Source organism: Caloenas nicobarica, chromosome 6, assembly GCF_036013445.1.
Source record: "Caloenas nicobarica isolate bCalNic1 chromosome 6, bCalNic1.hap1, whole genome shotgun sequence".
Classification (NCBI taxonomy): domain Eukaryota; kingdom Metazoa; phylum Chordata; class Aves; order Columbiformes; family Columbidae; genus Caloenas; species Caloenas nicobarica.
The window spans coordinates 8,555,196-8,568,383 of NC_088250.1; positions in this window are offsets into that span (position 1 = coordinate 8,555,196).

Here is a 13,188-nt window from a genome sequence, read left to right on the forward strand (position 1 = left end):
CCTGCAGCTTTTTTGCCAAAGGGAAGGGAAGTGTTACCTTTCCAGGTCCCTTCCCATCAGCTCTGCAGAGGCTAGAACAAGATCTGGGGATCCTTCGAGGATATTCCTAACAATCCTATGAAAACCCAAACTGTCAGAGGCTGGTATAAATTTTTCAGCACAGACGCAGTTTAGGTGCTCCCATCCCTCTCCCATAACTTGTTTCACAAGGCTGTGCTGTGAAATGAGCTGACTTTAAAACCTTATTTTCTTCCAGGGCTTTGGATAGATCGGTTCTTCAGTGAGAGTCTCTGTGTTACCCTGTGAGCAGCTGTGTTGACACAGCAGAGGGGTAAAAAGGTATTTCAGGTTTGGGAAGGGCTGGGGGCATGAATACTTTGGGCTGGGACTGCTATAGGACACTTTGCATCATGAACGTAACCTGGGAGCTCTGACAAAGCCTGCTTGCACTAGTACATTTAGGATGCTTATTGTCGCAGGGAATGCAGGTGACCATCTGAATTGATTTTAATTTTTGGAGGTATGTACTCCATATGCAAGAATCTCGTGCTTATAATACTATTTGAGTGTTTGACCCACAGCAGTGAGTGATGCTGAAAGGCAGTCTGCTCCCATTTACCCACTGCTTTGGACCTACAAGCTATGGTAACATCATGCACCTAAACTAAGCATCTAATTGTTTGTAGAAAATGAGGCTCTCAGTCTTGGCTGGAAGGCTTTGAAGCCTTATGAAAGGATTGCTTTGTAGCTGCTAAAACAAACTTCATTTCCAATTTGTGCTGCTGCAATAAGCACTCGTCTTGTGCTCTGTTATTTTCATACCGGTCTCATCTGCCTGAGCAGATGTTACATCTTAGGCGCCTTTGTTAAGGACTTTTATGAAAGGAGATGGTGTAAAGGAGATAGCCACACAAAGCGCTATGGCCTGGCTGCTGTAAATGCCCATGTGTCCTCTGGAGCCCAGGGGAGCGTGTCCTTTGCATGGGCTGGGACATCTGCCTCCTGGACGGGCCCTTCTCCAGCTCCTGCTGAGCCAGACCCCACTAGAGGGCACAGCTCACCCAGGATTTAATGCAGAAGGGATGTCTGCTCCTGAGTCTCCTTTCTGAACTTTCTGCACCGAACAGCCAAGCATACACCAGTCAGTGGGGGAGACGAGAGAGATGGACTGAGGTCTCCTGCCACAACTGCCTCTGGGCAGCCGGATTTTCTGTGAGTGGGCTCTGTTCTCCAAACAACCAGGATGTGAACCTTTGTGATACATGCTGTTGCAGTGTTAGGAAGCTGGAGTTTTTTCGCACAGTATCTTGGTGTGCTTGCCTGCTTCTTAAGCATGCGAAAATCTTGCTGTCCTGGATGCTCAGGATCAGAACACCTTCAGCAGCAAGTGGCTGTATCGAAACTGGATCAGTAGAGGACCTGGAGTGACCTGCACAAAGCTAGAGATGCACTTTGGTCAGCTGTGCTTGTGCAGTGAAGGGTTCCTGACCTGAAATAAACTTCACTGGTAAAAACTGGGCATTGGTTGTTTACCTGTTAGGGATTGCATTTAATTTTGTGCCTGCCTGATGTAATTATGCCACAAGAATTTGCAGGACAGGTCTGGCTGCACGGTGGTATGGATCAAATGCTCCAGCCCAGCAATGCATGACCTGAGCACCTGGAACCCCCTTGTAGACCTTCCACCCCGGCTCCACTTGAGATTTTTCTTTTATTTCTAACTGCGAAGGAAATGGTGACACCTTAATAGTGCACAGGAATACCAGAATAGATCAAAATAAAACTCCCTGAGTAAACATGTGAGAATAATTCCAATAATCTTGTATTTCTGGCACTGCCTGCTGCATTTCTTTGGGCAGGTTGCCTCTCTTCCCCTCTTTCTCTGCATACAAGGAGGCACGAGGGCAGTGGCATTTTTGGAGCATTTTCAGAGCTCCTGGAGGGCTCTTTTTTTGTTGTTGTGTAGCATTTGGTTCCTGCTGACTGTGACTGCTATAAGGAAGGATTAGTTTATCAATATGAGCACTGTAAATAATCCCTTGCTTAAAGGAGAGCGGTTGAGTGGAAAAGGCAGCAGGGTCTGGTAGTAAGGGCACTACACTGAGTTGAAAAACAAGACTAAAACCTTGGCTTTGCCACTTGTCCACTGTCTGTCCATGGGAAAAGGTGGTTTGTCTCCCCTGGCTTGTTTCTCCCACTCCCCTTGGCATGTCCACATGGTTTCTGTGTGCTCCTCGATGTGCTCTGTGCAGAGTGTTCAATCTCAATCGAGGCTCCCACACTGCTGAACCAACACTATGACCTTGTATTGCTCAGAAATTGCTAAATGCTTAGCCCCAGTTTTAGTGGGTTTGGACTCCTGGGCTCCCTGGATACCCTGGAGTTTCTCATGATGGGTCAGTTTTCATCCAAAACACTCCAATTTCTTCTTATTTAGCGTATTTCAAGACTATGGCCGTGGTCTCGGCAGCCCTGCCCAGCTGAGCACTGTGCCGCCTGCTTGGGGACCTCCAGGCTCTTGTTTTCCGCTTGGATCGCAGCAACATTGCACCATTTCACATGGGGACAGGTGGCCATGATGTCATTCCTGAATTTGGCTGGTCTGATAAGGAACAGATAGCATGTTGCAACTGCCTGGATTATACTGTGAGCACTGCTGTCTGCGTTGCCTCCTGCTCTCCAGCCAGACGAAGAAAATGTCTGAAAGCATAAGTGGCTTTTCCTTTTTTTTTTTTTTCTTGCTGCTGGACATGAAGGAGCAGAAAAAAATGCATTATTTACACTGGAAGGGCTTTGTAAAACTTTTCTGGCCTAAACCACAAAGCTGGGATTTGCTAGAGCTGCTTTGTACAGACTAAAGCTGCTACAACAGGACTAAAGCAGTATGAACTCAGTAGATACGGTGGCCTGGAAATCCTCGTTTGCTTTTTCAGTAAGCCTTGTATCCGTAATGCATATGCATGTGTACATGGGCCTTTTAGAAAGTATTTGATAGTGTCTGAATCCTGCTGTTGTCCAGTGGCTTTAGGTCTCTGGGCTGTGCTGAAAGCCCACGGGCCACTGCTGGCCTGATGTAAAGCCTCTGTTTCTGCAAATGGCTCTCTATATAGGCTCTGATGGGCTGCCTCTGTATCGCCAGGCTTCCCAAGAGAGTCGCTCGTCATCTCGATGCCGTTGCAAAGCCAACACTGTGTCTATTGTGAGCTCTGACTAACTGGACAGAAGTGAGGTTATGGTCAGATTTAGACAGCTGGTGATGGGCGTGCAGAGCCCAGAATTAACAGTCACAGAAATGTGGTTTTCATTATGACCTTGCCTAAGTGGCTTCTGGACCAGCTGTAGGACAGACAACTTGTCTCTTTGCACTGCCAACTTCAAAGGAGCCAGTCACTTGTGTGTGAGCATATATAGCATGCCTTGCTTTTGGGATATAACTATTTTGGTTTAGTTGGTATTGCTATAAATGAACTCACCGATCAGAGTCCACCTGGGGTGCTGCCCCAGCCCATGCAAAGCAGCTCTCCTCTCTGTGCTCCTTTGAACAGGGTTCCAAAATGCTGAGGGTTGTTCTGGAGGGCCCCAGCCTGTATTGAGAGGTGGGCTTGCTGCCTCTCACTGAGCAAGCCAGCCTGGCCCTTGTCAGCAGCCAGCAGATACAGAGCCTCAGAAATAGGCTGGGGCTCTTCTGTTAAAAAGCCTGTTTGTTTCAGGAAGAAACATCTGAAACCATGGTAAGAAAAGGAAAACGGAATACTTGGTCTATCCAGACGTCACAATAAATTATGTTCTCAAAACTGGTCACCACATTTGTGCTGTTAAACATGTAATCCTTTGTTTGTGTGTGATGGTTCTCCTAGAAAACACAGATAAGATGTTAATCACGGAGGCCTGGCTTGGAATGGTAATGCTTTTTCTAAGCCTCCTTGTACCTGCTGTTTCTCCTTTTCTATGCCTGCTGTAACGTTATGAACTGATGCAATGAGATGAACTAGAGTTCAACTCCTCAAACCTGAAGACCCAGGGTAGCCCACATACAGGCAAGGTTTGTCACTGCTGCAATAAAGCATTAAAAGATTATTTTGTCAGTTACAAGAGGAAGAAGGGTTGTGGACTTGTTAATGAAAAAAGTTTGGGCTCCTGACTGTTGCACTGATAGAGAGTTAAAAAATATTTTGAGGACTGGTGGAGTTGTAATGATGAACAGATCATTTACAATGAGGCTGGAAACCGAGCCTGCTGTGAACTGTTTCAGGCTACTAAAATGCTCGTCTTCCTGTATTAATTATTAACATCGCTAGAACACTCCAGAGATTGGCTTGGAAACATTAAACAAGCTTAATATTAATGGTTCCCAGATGATTAGTGATGGTGAACATTAGCATGTGCTAAAGACTGTGGAGGGAAAATAACTACTGACTACAATAAACATTTAAAATATAGTGGGATTGAATTACAAAAAGAATACAAGTGTGAACCACAAGAAGGGCTTTCCTATAGCATTGCCTGCCACCCTTTTGAAGAGACAGGTAGTATTGTTTACACCTTTAAAACTATACTTGACAGTTCACAATAAATAGCCTTGATGCATAGGGATGTGCTGAGGTGGGACATGTCTGCCACACACCTCTTTATTCTGGAGGGGAGCTACACTCCAGCTAAAGACTGTTGCAGGCAGCTGCCTACCCACGCTGGTTACCTGCTAGCCTCAATCCCTTGTGATTTATAGGGGTCTTCTCAAAACTTGCTTAAGAGTTGCTATGAACAGCCCCCACTGAGGGAGCTGGAGGTGGGGTGGAAAGAGATCTGAAAAGTAGTCAGTGTTCCCCTTTAGCACATGGCATTGTTCTTGTCTTATGTCTAATAAGTAAATTGCAGCTTTTATGAAAGGTACGCATGGCTTTCTCTAGTAAAAATACATGCATCAAACATCTTGCTTATCCAAAACTTCATATTCTTTTTTACTCAGCAGAGATTCCCCAGAAGGACCCTCCTCTTTGAGTCCCAGTCCAGATGCGATGCAAAGACCTTTGGCTCTAGCTTGGGTACCTGACTACAGAGAAAGAGCCAGCTCCTCAAGGGTATGGAAATGAAAGAGGCAGTTCTGTGAAATAAGAGACATCGTTATCTAACAAGGTGCAGGTTTTGTAGCATTTTACATGATTAAAGCACTTAAGCACCCTCTTCCACGTGCAGGGTCTGGTGCTCCCTGTGCTGATTTTTTGCCAGTGGGCATGTCATGTTTGGGATGGACCTTGACCTCTCCCATAAACTTGGTGGCAGCTGGCCAGTTGGCTTAAGCTATTAGTCTGGGACCGGCGCACACTTACAGAGCAATCACACATGTTTCCTTAGGAAACCAGGCTAAAATGGCTGTAGGTGGTGCCTTTCTATGCAAAGGGCTGTAGAGGAGCTCACTGACAGCCAAAAGTTGCTCCTGGCTCAGTAATCTCCCCCAGAAGTGTTTCATCTGTCTGTGTTTGTGAGACAGTTGTAATGAATGCAACTGAAAATGTTTTGCCGGTACTTGGAAAGAGAAATATTTAAATAATGCTGTCTAGCACGGACTAGGAAAGCTCATGTGGGTGTGAATATAATCTTTTTTCCCTAAAGATCCCAACTAGCTTTTGGATGTACACTACAGACCTGTTCATAGGGCATCTTATAATGAGTTTTGTGTCTCCATGCTTTCCAGCGGGCCGGTGGCTACATCATAATCTTGCTTTATCAGGTCACCTCTAAACATTGGGGTGGTTTTCAGCTGGTTCTCAGTCTCATGGACTGGGTGTTACAGGCATGGTCTGTAAAGGCACAAGAGCAGAAATTATTTCATCGGTATGAGCCTGAGCGACCTTGTTTAACGACAGCCACTGCTAGAAGAGCTGTAAAGCATCAGCGTTAGGCAGAGGTGAAATGAGTCATGTGTTGCCAATAAACTAGGAAGGAACAAAGATGCCTCGGGGGGGGGGAACCATTATCTGCTGTCACCCAGAGCAACTCCTTTTATAATTGAAAAATGTATTAAAGATTATTTTGGGAATTTCTAATTAGTTGAGTTGAGCCATTAATGTGCTCAGAATGTTTCAGACACTTAAAACTAACTGCCCCAAAAGAGGCCACCGCAGACAAGTCTCTTTTCTGCCTTTCCCTTCTGCCACCAGAGCTACAAGGTCAGGGAGGATGAAAACTTCTGTCCCAATTGAGGCTGGGCAACAAAGGCGGTGTCTGTCAATCCCTGGGGAGATTCCTCCTTCTAACAGTGCCCAGCCCTACTACATGGCTTAAGGCTGGAAGCCCTGCAATAAGTAGCTATATATTGAGTAGCTGTCCTTAGGGAAAGGCAGAAGGCAAAAGAAAGGAAAAACAGAGATTTGTGGCTGAGGCCGTTCTGTTCCTGCCTCTGGCATCTGTTGCCAGCCGGGTCCTTGACAAGCCACTAGCCCGCTGTGGAAGTTGGTGGTTTGTAGATGCAAGCACACATTTTGCTTTCTGTCCAGATTTGGGTATTCAGTGCTTTATTTATTTATTTATATTTACATGTGGCTGAAATGAAAGGGTTCCGTGGCAACTCATTGTGTGGGGAAAAAAAAAATCTTAATTGTTTCTGCAATTGGAAGAAAAACTAAACACTGGAGAATTTGACAACACTTGCCTGACTGTTTTGTCTCGTCGTTGATGGAGAACAGACGAGCTAATTCCTTCACATTCCTACAGGGAAGGACGAGAACAGGTTTAGTGCCGTAATAATTAATGCTGCGGAAAAGCCTACAGGAAAATTGCAGAGCATGGTAACTGGTGCAGGACTGGGATGGGGTGCAGTAAGGAACCAAGTGAACTGGCTTGGGGGTGCAGGGAGAGGCAGAGGGCAGGGAAAGCGCGCTGGGCAGATGAGTCAGTCCCACATGCCGTTCATCAGTCACTGTGCATGGAAAAAACAGAGGGCTAGGGATGCCAGAAAAATGTGTTATGACTTAAAATCAGATGCACCGACTCTAACAAACTGTAACATCTGCTGCGTTTTGTTTCAGTTTCCTCTAATGTTTTGTTACCGGTATCTTTTTCCACTTCCTAGTTTACACAAACTTCTTTATTTCAGGAAACTATAATGACCTGCCTTCCTGCCCTACTAGTGATTATCACAGCTGGAATCTGAAACCCTTTAGCACCAGCACGGTTTATTTTAGGTAAGCCAGGAACTATTAGCTGACACCACCGGTTTGCTGCTGTTCTGTGTCGGTGGGCGACCAGAGAGAGGACAGCAGATGGGTTAGTGATGCGCAACTTCAGTTCATAATGCAGAACCATGAGACATCAGATACAGGTGCTCTTCTGTCTGATGTTAAGTGGTTGGAACCGTTCCCTGAGAAGAGACATGGCAATTTTTCATTTTGCTGTAAAATATGTGAGTGGAAAATACCTCGTCCCTGACAAGTGTGAAAGATGGTTAGAAGCAGAGCATGGTTAAGTTTTGCTGGGCTTGAGAAAAGAGATGTTTTGCCTCTGATATGTGCTTTGGATTAATCTAGATGGATTTCTACAGGGACAATAAAGAGCACCTCCTTCCCCCTCTTCCGCTCCATCTAAGAGAACTAAACTGTGATGTGGTTTCACATAAGCTTTTCCAAAATGATGTTCATGTGCTGTTTAATGGAACAGCACAACTAACTAGCACAAGCACTTGATCTGCTACAAACAATTGCTTGTCTTTAGACCATGTGTTGTGGCTATGTTTTACTGCAGTCCAAAACAACTGGAGTTTAAAAAAACCTGGAGGGCCTGATTGGAAAATGTGGCTCAGCTTAACTCTGTGACATTTGGGACGGGAGTGGATGAGGCCACACAGCATGGAATAGAGAAACCACAGGGAAAATCAAAAAGGCAGCATCGAGCCCTTGTAGCAAGGCCACGTGATTCCTCACTCTCGTGTCTACGTGCTGTCAGCGGGGCGAGGGCACCATCACAATAGCAAGCTGAATGCTTTGATATATTAATCCCAAAGTGATGCAGAGCCAGTTCCTCAGCTGCTTCAGCTGATGTAACGCATTGTTTTGGCTGAAGCCATCCTGATTTCGTCTGGCTGAAGGACTAACCAGTTTATACTATTGTTTAGGACAGATGTAGGGGATGTATTCACAAATTAAATCTGTATATTGACCTCTTGCCTGCCTTCTACCCAGGGTCTGGGAAGAAAAGGCATGGGGTATGCAGGTCTTGTCACTGGAATACCCAAGCATCCCACAGTCTGGAATGGGTTTTATCTCCATAGCACTTGAGGAAGGGAATGAGTGTTTTTATGCTAGGTGGAAGAGATGTACGATGTATTTTCTTCTGAAAACAGCCTGGGGCTCTCTTAAAACTTAGCTTGTTTTACATGGTAAGAGGAGAAGCGAAAGGAGGAGAAACAGCCAGATTTTGCAGATCACTGCGGCAAGCTGGGAATAGCGGGCAGGAGCACAGATAGCGAACTGCAGACCATAACCTGCTGTTTTTGTGAGACGGGCACAGCAGTCAGATGCTATTCAGCAGCATAGGACAGGTTTGGGTCCCTGTAGCTGCTGTGGAGCTGGTTTCTCTTTGCTTCACGCTGAGACACTCTGAGCTGTGGTGTGTCTGCTGCTAATTAGATTAGGTCCACAGCGGCTGCGCTGAGCCAGTTCACATTTTTAGCCCGAGATGGGCACTTTTCAGCGAGCTTGGTGACAGTTTGCAAATTGCAGATAAGTTCCCTGCTTGGCATGGTAATGGAGAGCTTGCACGATTGCAGTGTTGGTCTGGGTAAAGGTTGGCTTGTAACCTCCAAACAGGAGCATCGCTGGGGCCAGGACAACCTCCCTGGGGCTGTTGCAGAGTCAACTGTGATGGATATTCATGTCCCAAATTTAGTGGCAGGGCAGAGAGCCTGTGGTGTGTGGGTTAGTGCTCTTTAAGGCAGACAGACTCTCAGTATAATGCTTAGTACAGATTTAACATACTTCACCCCAGCTACCCAAAAACTGCTTTTGGATGGATGTCTAGAACTTTGGCAAGAAACATCAGATTTCCAGACTACAATTATATATGGCCTATTTAGCTGTATGCTTTTGTGCTAACTTGGCTCTAAGCTTTACATAGCATCATCCCCATCTCTTTTCTCCAAGAGAGCTTATAGACAAGAAATGCCGTTGTTCTGCCTTTGGCTAGACAAGCCAACCCCTTCTCATCTCAGGAAAGGTCCTCCTGCTGCTTATCCTAGGAGCTTTACTGCTTGCTACACAAGTTTGAGTTTTCCTTAGCATGGAAAAGCAGACTTGCAAGCACTGTTTTAGGTAAGGTCTGGTGGATGGTTGTGCAACAGTATAAATATTTGCACTGGTAGACTCTTATGTGAAGTGCTCTAACATTAAACGTAATTCTTTGGTGTTTGTGTTGTGATGGTGGCGTACGACCAACCTGTGACGAGTCTGTAAGCCCAGAACTTCCTCTTCTTCCCTCATTTACAGCAGATGAGATCATGAATTTAGTCCTTGACATGATATTTGCTGTCTGCTTAATTTCATTCCACTTCTTTCTCAAGTCCCTAACCTCTTCCCATTCTTGTATGACTTTATCCTCCTTTATTGGTGATGCTTCATAACACCGTGTCATCAGTGTACTTCATTAGTGCTATCCTACTTGTGTCAGGGTGCTAATGAAAATATGAAATGAAATCACCTCCAAGCTTAACCTTTGAAAAACTCCCTCCAAAGGAAGATTCTTCCTCAGTCTTGAAAGGGATCAAATTCTGAGACCTTGAGATCCCCAAAGTGACCTGTGTAGAATTTACAGGTGAAAAACTACCTCTCATGACAGGGTGACTAGAGGAGGCCAGTAAATCATTGAGGGGTTTTGGCAAGATGAAGACAACAAATAAACCCTCTTCAGAAAACACCCCACATCTTTGGTATAGCAAGTAAGTTGTTGTTGTTAAAAAGGGAACAAGATAATAATCTGCTGCGGTTGTGGGATATATATATATATTTTTTTTTTTTTTTTTTTTCAGTCCTCCGTAAGCTTGTCTTGCAAGCCCACTGCTTCGTCGACTGTATTCTCCTTGGTCAACCCAAGCTCATAATTCTCTTTTCTGGACCGCTTGGGAAGGCACTTATCAGTTACGGCTTTGCTGTGACGAATTGCTGTGTAACTACAAATCCTGGGCTAGATGTGAGGAGGCTCAGCAAGGTTGCTGGTGTGTCAGAGCTCTGCTGATGCAAACAGCGACTCTGCTGACTTGAAGAGATGAAGCAACAGTAATGAATCTCATCCGGACAAAATCCCCATGGACACTACCAGTCTCCTGAACCCTGTCTTGACACTGCTCAAATGTGGCAACAACATCTGAAAGCTTTTGCCAGGAGGTCTGTTTTGCTGAAGAGGATCATCTTGGGCTCCTCAGGGGGTTTAATAAAGTACAAGCCCTTCAGTTGCACCAGTGTTTTTTTCTGCAGTATTTTAGTGCCAGTACATACTTGTCTGTGAGGTAATTTTTTTCCATTAATAAATCCACAGACCCTGCTGGATACCACTGCTGTTATGTTTGCAAAAATGTTAGAATGTTAACGGAGCTCTGTTCGTTTCACGTATCTTGACAATATGAAATATCGTCCTCCTAAGTGTAGATTTTCTGAGGTATTTAAGCATTCTGCTCTCCTTGGACTAATGGACATGTTGTGAAAGCCGTCAGACTTCATTTCTGGATTGGCAGATGTTGCGATCTTATGGTGGGGCAGAGAGGTGCCCTTGTGGTTTGTTTTAACGCTGTCAGACAGCCACTGGATTCCCCAATCCCAGGGCTTGCTGCTAATAGAGTTGTAGTCGTATTTTCCTGAACAGAATATAAAACCATCCATTTTATTATGTAAAAAACAGTCTGAGCACATCAGCAGTGGGAATTTTAACAGCTGATTGCTTGCTCTGATCCTCAAGAGTGCGGTTTTACAAGATGGCTTGGTTTAAGAGCAACACAGACGGAAAATTGTATCTTTGGGGTGTGCTCTGCATCAAACAGCCTCCTTATATACAGGATATTGGAGAATGAGATACGTACTATGCTCTTAAAATAGAGGCCTTTGAAACTGGCACAGGATACTTAGTCTTGTCTGAGTAGCATTAGTCATGCTTATGACTCTCAGACAAAATGAGCCTCGACTTCATGTCGCTTGTTAAAATAAGAAATGTACATTTCAGTATTTCATTTTCAGCTGCACTCACTGCACTTCATTGTGTAGCCAAAACTAACTTATTTGAATCATTATTTCATATTTATTTGGACAAATTCTGTCTGTATGGTATTTTTACAACAAGATGGCTTATTTTGACTATATTAAAAGAAAAAAATTACTATAAGTGTCTGGAATGCAAGAAAAAAAGGTTTTCTTACACTGCAGCACATGTTCAATGTGTGATTTGTAATCTGACTGCAGTCACTCAGTGGCTTCTTCTCTTCCCATTTTTCTGCTTTATTTTTAAAAAATTATTTTTAACAACGCCCTCTGAACAGTAGGTTTTCGGACATGAAACTGTCTAGCACAAACCTCAGTTTGGCTGTAAGGCTAAGCCTCTGTAAACCTTTCAGCCAGAAAGGCAAGCAGCACTAATGTAAATCTTGCTGCACCACTGAACTGGAAATTCCTTGCATGGATACAGTGATGCAGCTGCACAGGTGGCTGAAATCCCTGGGTAACACGTACCTAAAAATAAGGTGCTGCCCTATGTCTTTAGCCAGAATTCCTCAAAGGGCAGGGGCAAATGTAAGGATAAGGGCTCAAGCAGTTATGCAGAGCCTGAAAGGATGATAGTGCTAAGCCAGGTCTCAGGGAGGTGAGGCTGGAGCTGAGGTGGCTGAAGAAGGGAAGCCTGCAGGATATCTAGGAAAGCCGGACACAGCAAGACTGTGCCTCCGTAGCAGGGTCAGAGCTCACTTTTAAGGCCCTTGTGCTGCCTTGCAGAGCAGGTGTGTTCGTTTGTTTTTTTTTTTCCCACTTGTGTGAGGTGAGACTAAGCTTGATGCCAAATCTCAGAATGTGACATGCTTGTTTTTAATGCCCAGGTAAGGTGGGGAACTCATCTATCTGCTTCTACTGACAAAATAATAACTTGTTTCTTGTCAAGATAAATAGCCCCAGGCGTAAGAGGCAGTATCAATGTGACACTACTACCCAGTCATCAGAAGAGCTATGGTTCCCAAAACAACTGTAATGTGAGTGGTGAGTGCATGCACAGCCCAAATGCTGTGTGAAAAGGAGATAGTGTTTGGCTGCTCTAAGAAAGTTGTACACATTGAGCTGGAGCAATGGCAGTGTGAAGGAGAGGGTGGGCTTTGAGTTCCCGCTTGAAAGCAATGCTGAACGGAAGAAAACTGCCAGAAATAGGAGGGATTCTTCTCCAGGCTGCAGATCCCAGTGCTGGGAAGAGGGAACCTTGTCTGGCAGGGTGGCTGATCAGGAGGACTTTGTTAGGACCTCTCAATTACTCATCGACTCTGAAGGCAACAGCTGCATCTCAAAGGTCTGCACAATCTCCTGCCAAGTTCGGACCAGATCATTTGCACGTGCGGTGCCGGGTGCTGGGGTGGGAAATCACACAGAGGCAATCGCTTCAGCACAGGCACTGGCTATAAATAGGCACCTTGATGTCACTCGTATAAAAAGCAACAAGTGAGAATTAAATAGTTTCTGAAGAACAAGTACCAGCCTGGTGCTGATGGGAGGCATCTATACCCTTTTGGGGAAAGGGATTCTGCTAAAACAAGGTTTTGGTGTTTGGCTTTTTTCTTTTTTTTTTTTTTTTTTTTTTTTTTTCCTGAAACACGTACCAATTGCTTTATTCTGTCATACATGCCCTCACGGGAAGGGGCGATATATTAAACTGCTTGACACAGTTTTGAATTCAAGGATGACCCAAATCTCGGCTGTTGTACATGAAAACTGCCAGATAAAAATTAGGCTGATCAGCGCAGGCAAGCTTTACATTTTACCTCTATCAAGTTTGAATTGATGGTAAAATTAAGTGATAAAGATTAAATGCAGCTTGCTGGTCTTTGTCAGTAAGGGAGTGGGTTTCGCAGCCCTTTTAGTGTCATGTGTCTGTGTAACACGTTTGGTGTCCTGAGCTCGAGAGACTTATAAATCATATTTCAGGAATTATTGTGAGAATTGAGTTACAAGGGCTGCAACG